This window comes from Ooceraea biroi, chromosome 6, assembly GCF_003672135.1.
Source record: "Ooceraea biroi isolate clonal line C1 chromosome 6, Obir_v5.4, whole genome shotgun sequence".
In the NCBI taxonomy this organism is placed as follows: domain Eukaryota; kingdom Metazoa; phylum Arthropoda; class Insecta; order Hymenoptera; family Formicidae; genus Ooceraea; species Ooceraea biroi.
Genome location: NC_039511.1, coordinates 6,193,577 through 6,199,250, shown reverse-complemented (window position 1 = coordinate 6,199,250; position 5,674 = coordinate 6,193,577). Strand labels below are relative to the sequence as shown.

The 5,674-nt window shown below is 27.9% G+C and overlaps 1 long non-coding RNA gene across 1 annotated transcript; it reads right to left on the bottom strand.

The window, feature by feature from the left end:
- Positions 1 to 792: 792 nt before the first annotated feature.
- Positions 793 to 4,672, bottom strand: LOC105280210. Its single transcript, XR_003406658.1, has 5 exons — positions 3,811 to 4,672; positions 2,979 to 3,204; positions 2,321 to 2,486; positions 1,514 to 1,656; positions 793 to 1,136 (listed from the first exon to the last, which is right to left on the bottom strand). It is a non-coding gene; the product is annotated as an uncharacterized LOC105280210 (long non-coding RNA).
- Between the last annotated feature and the right edge of the window lie 1,002 nt (positions 4,673 to 5,674).

Sequence of the window (5,674 nt, the reverse complement as noted above, 5' to 3'; positions counted from 1 at the left end):
AAAGATTCTTAGCTATCCATTAGCTTGAGAATAACGATATCTAAGGAGGTTTTACGAAAAATATAACATTTTACGTATATATTCAAGGTTAATTAAAAAGTCTTTAAAAATTAACTACACTTTTTCATAATATAGTCACGGCTTGGAAACGCATTAAAACGGTAACCATTTCCTCACCTTCAATTTTCTCATCTTTTCCCCTCTGAAACTAGCTGAGGCTGTGTCTTCTGTAGGACTGATACCAAAATAATAAGCGTTTGTGTTATATGACGTACACAAGATACCTAATACACTATGGAAGGGAGGCTTATTTGCTTGTGTTTTATTATCATTAGTTAGAGGTGGACAATATTTACTTCCAAGGGAAGTAGTAAAGAAATATTTTTAATAAAAGAATAAAAGCACAAAAAATACTAAAGCACAGTAGTGGTATATTTGTCTAAAATACATGAAATCAGTGGAAAAACAGGAATCCGCAAGATATAAAATAATTAAAAATGTTAGTAATAATATAATGTCGAAATTGTTAGCAACTATTTATTATACGTATAATAATCAAACATGCTCTTGTATTATAGAATATGACAATTATGTGTCTATCTTGTTCATTAAATGTTAATCATTAAATGTAACATTTTTATGATATAATTTATGCATACATGTGTGTGTGGGTGTATAATTTTATTAGTGCAATATATATATATATATATTTCTTTTTGTACATATATTATATATATACACACACATATATAAGTGTATATAAATTTATATATGTACTATTTTATATATATATATATATATATATCATAAAGTTATATGTATATGTATGTATCATGTCATTATATAAGTAATATGTAATACAATACTGCATACATTATAACGTAACATTTATAACGTTTATAATGTTTATAATATATTGTTTCTATATTATGTCAGTATACATATCAGATTTAAAAATTTTTTATCGAAACATGTTATAAATTTGCATACGCATACACATGCAGCAATTCACTGTCATCATTGTCAAGTCATTGTAAAGTGAAAAATGGTTTCCATCAACATATGTAAAATAGCGTTAAAAGTATATATCAATAATGCTATAATATTTGCGAATTCAATGTAATTTTTTCGGAAACCTGAAAACAATTATGATTATAAATGATTATAAAAATGTATATAGTAGCAGATAAATAAAAATTATATACAAACATAAAAGTTTTAGAGATATAGAACCATTAGAATAAGTAATAAGTTGCCATTATAAGTAACATTAGGATTATATTAAGACGGTTTCATTAACACTGCGTTAAGAATTGAAAGCGAATAATGAAAATTTTTTAAAATTTAATGAAATGTGTAAAAAAACTAGAACCAGATTTTATTATAAAACTAAATCATTGTAACAAAATGTTGTAAATTTTTTATATATTGTGGCAATGTTAGCTAATGATCGTATATCAAGGCAATATGGTTTTATAAAGGTCCATAAACTGTATTTGGAATATATTACTACCGATATATAATGTCATCATTCTTTAGCACCATTTGGTGCTTCAATTTTCAATCGGGAATATGGCATGCCCATTCTGGACTATATGGGCGTCATTTTCATTAAAACCATCTATGGGTATTTCAACTAGTTCCAGGTTACGTCGTCTGCGATGTACGTATACACAAAGTTTTGCAAAAGAAAAATCATTTTCATATGCAATCGTAATATGGATACATGTCTATTTATTATATTATTATACCCAAAGGTGGATTTGCAATAGCATGAATAATACTCAATGAAAGAAAATTGAAGAATTAAATGGTCAAATTAAACATCGCAAAAAATAATTATGTTGCGTCGAAGGCGTTATATAAGGCAGTTATACTCTACAAAATTCTTTGAAAATGCGAAGCCATTGAAGTTACATTCTAATCACATAGTCTGAAAATAAGATCCTTAAATTTTTAGATCAAACTTTTTAGAAGGAACTATCTTAGAATTCAGTACAATACAAATTCATAGTTATATCATCATACTTCTAGGCATGATGTGCCATTTGTGCAAATGTATTCATAATAATGTATACGAAAATGTCTATACACATTGTTGAAATAGAACCAAATTGCCAAGAGAAAAGCAATTATTCATCAAGACGAAGATATATTTTCTAAGATAAAAATACTTAAAATTTCTATTCGTCTTAATATTTTTATGCTTTTTGAATGATATGTGTGGTCTAATCGTCTAAGATGACCATTATATAATTATTCAATTACTATGCGCACGTTATGAAAAATTAAGTTTATTTACAGATTGATATGAACTCACATAATTACAATATATATAATAGCAATAGTTGCTCCTACTATAGTTCCCACAACTAGCTGTAGTATCCAGAGATCGTTTTTCCCATCAATTATCCAATCAATTATCCAATCAAAATTATATAAAAAATTAGATACAATATAATATATTATATACATTATAATTTCAGCTGAAAAATCATTATGCTTTAAAACAAATTATATCCAGAAAATATAAATGTCTAAAACTTTACACTATCACATCGTAATTGTGTTATTTACAGAAATGTATTAACTAATCGTTAAGTGCGTTAAAATTCGTGAGTTGTTATTAGGAATTAGGAATTAAGAATTAGGAATTAGTTTAAGAGTAAAAATGCATTATCACTGAGTAAAACTTAATTGTTAGCAGCCGATACTTGTTACATAAACATTTTTTGGCTGTATCCATTTGAATAAAATGAGAATAATTAAATGTGCGTATTAATCGTTAAGAAATACTTAATAATATAATTAATTTACAATAAAATGAAATATTTTATACGCACTTCTGAAATATATGTAAATAAATATATAAACTATATACATTAAAATATATGTAAATAAATATATAAAGTGAAAGAAGCGATTAATCATATTATCATTCCATCTTATACTTTTAATACTACTTCAATATTACTTACTTCCCTTTGCTGCTACCAGTAAGATCATTAGTAAGGTTATTATTGCGACTATTGTATATAGCAGAGATAGTAGCATTGTGAACACTACTGCTTATATTTGCGGCAGATGTTATTTAACGCTTTTTCAAATTAGTGCTGCTTCGAAATCTCGAAATAGGGAGCCTGCTGTATTCTTTTGTTTTTATTTTGTTTAGTCTTCTTAATATTGTGATACTGTAGATCAAGTCTGTAAGCAATGTAATACGTTTCTAACATTAGGATATCGCATAACACAAGGGTACCGCATTTGTTTGGACGATATGAACCTCATACACGCTATAACAAAAATATCTGGAATAGCGAATATGTAGAAGATGACGCATAAACGTATAAATGACGTAACTATCAGCATACAGAACACATAATAATTGCTAGTTAATGTTTCTGTTTTAATTTTCAAGTTAATAGGTCAAGTTAGAATCTTGTTCCATTTGGTTAGTAACTCGATCTATCAAATGTGAAAGTATACATCAAAGGTTTTATTCCTATTTCGAATTCTCCGCGATTGTCAATAGCGACCACAATGATTGTCGCGATTGAAAGAACTGCACTTGGTACCTACAATTAGTCAGTCACTGCAGGAAATAGATTCGAAACATTTAAAATATACTTTCATATGTAATTATGTAATCGGTCGTCAGTACGCGTCGACAACTGGTGCAATAAAAGGTTTAATTTGTCTATTAATTTGAAAATAATGATCTCTAAGAAGATTTTACAAGAAATATATAAAACCTAACATTTTATGTATGGACTCAATTTTACTTAAAAAGTCTCCAAAAATTAAACTTACTTGTAATTCGTTCTTGGCACAGAGAAACTAAGGTATTGAAACAGTAATCATTTGCTCACCTTCCCAAATACGAAGCTGTCCTCTGTATCAGCGATACAAAAATAATAAGCGCTTCATAATATGATGTTTATGAGATTCCTAGCACGCTATGGAAGGGAGGTTTATTTGTGTTCTATTAGGTATCAATTGTCAACATATTTACTTCTAAGGGAGAACGTGAGAAAAAGTAACTATACGTATATGGAAAAGTATTCAAATGGAACCGTTATTCAAAGTAAAATAATAGCTTACAGTTACATAAAGCAAAATAAAACAGTAACGTATATTTTGAATAGAAGTATCTTTTTCTATCCTTTTTAATACTTATTTCTTTACTATCTATTCCCGAATTTTTGGTGTTGCAGAAATTTTTCGTGAAAAATTGCGTAAACGACAATAATCGTATGACATTTACATTTCTTGTTCAAACATACAGATATTATGATACTGACATAGTGACATACAGATATTGACAGTTTTCGATATTCTGTGCTTGATCTGTTTTCGTATGTCTCTATTAACTACGTAACATTTTTGTTAGTATCTAAATACTATTTCTTTTTCTACTATTATATATGTATTTAGCATCTTACATACATATGTTTGGAATGTATATGTAACGTTTAAAAATAAAAGAAATATTATGGGAGAAAAATAAAAATACTAGAAATACTTAAATACAGTAACTGTATATTTTAATGTTTAAAGTACATGAAATGATTGGAAAAACATAATTCGCAAGATAAAGTAATTCTCAGTGTTAGTAATAAAATAATAATGACGAAATTGGTGGCAAGTATTTAACACTAGCATCCCCCGTCACGCGGGCTTCGCCCGCGATATTATGTGTAGAATTAAATAAAAACACATTTTACCCCTTCTCACCCGTTACGGGTGGAATTTCGGAAAACCCACCCTTAGTGAGCACCTACGTGATTGTAGGAATATATCCTTAAAATTTCAAGTCGATAGGTGCAGTGGTTCGGGCTGCACGTTGATGAATGAGTGAGTGGTATTTGGCTTATATATACCTAAAAAACCTTTTTAAAAAAAGAAAAAATATATACGCCAAGTACATAAAAACTTCCAACTCGTCAAAACTCAAAACTAAATATGAAATCAATAATTAACTAGCCAAGTTTCTAGAAGCAGTTTGAGTATTTTACCCAAACGTTTTCCATGCATACTTTCTTATCGCATGACGACATTGAAGTACTTGGCGTGCCCGAATCACATTAAAACGTCCTGTCCTACCTATAAGAGACACAAAATCATTTGCGAGTCATTATTGAAAATCATGAAGATACAAGATACAATACAAATCAAGATATTGTACAAATTTACAAGAATACATGACCACTGCGATTAAGGCACGCCAAGTACTTCAATGTCGTCATGCGATAAGAAAGTATGCATGGAAAACGTTTGGGTAAAATACTCAAACTGCTTCTAGATACTTGGCTAATTAATTATTGATTTCATATTTAGTTTTGAGTTTTGACGAGTTGGGAGTTTTTATGTACTAGGCGTATATATTTTTTCTTTTTTTAAAAAGGTTTTTTAGGTATCTCACTCTTTTTTGTAAATTTTTAAAAATTGATTATATTTTAGTTTTACATTCTTTTGAACATATAATTAGTATTACATAATTTCTTTTTATATGTTTTATTATCAATTATTTTGCATGCTAACATGTACATCGTTCCGATGCACTTTGTAATAAGTTTTATTAAAAATAATCTTTTGATTTTTATATAATGTAAATTATTTTTATATATTTTATACTTTTTCCTGTTTTGCTAACAAACTTTCTCTATGTGATTTA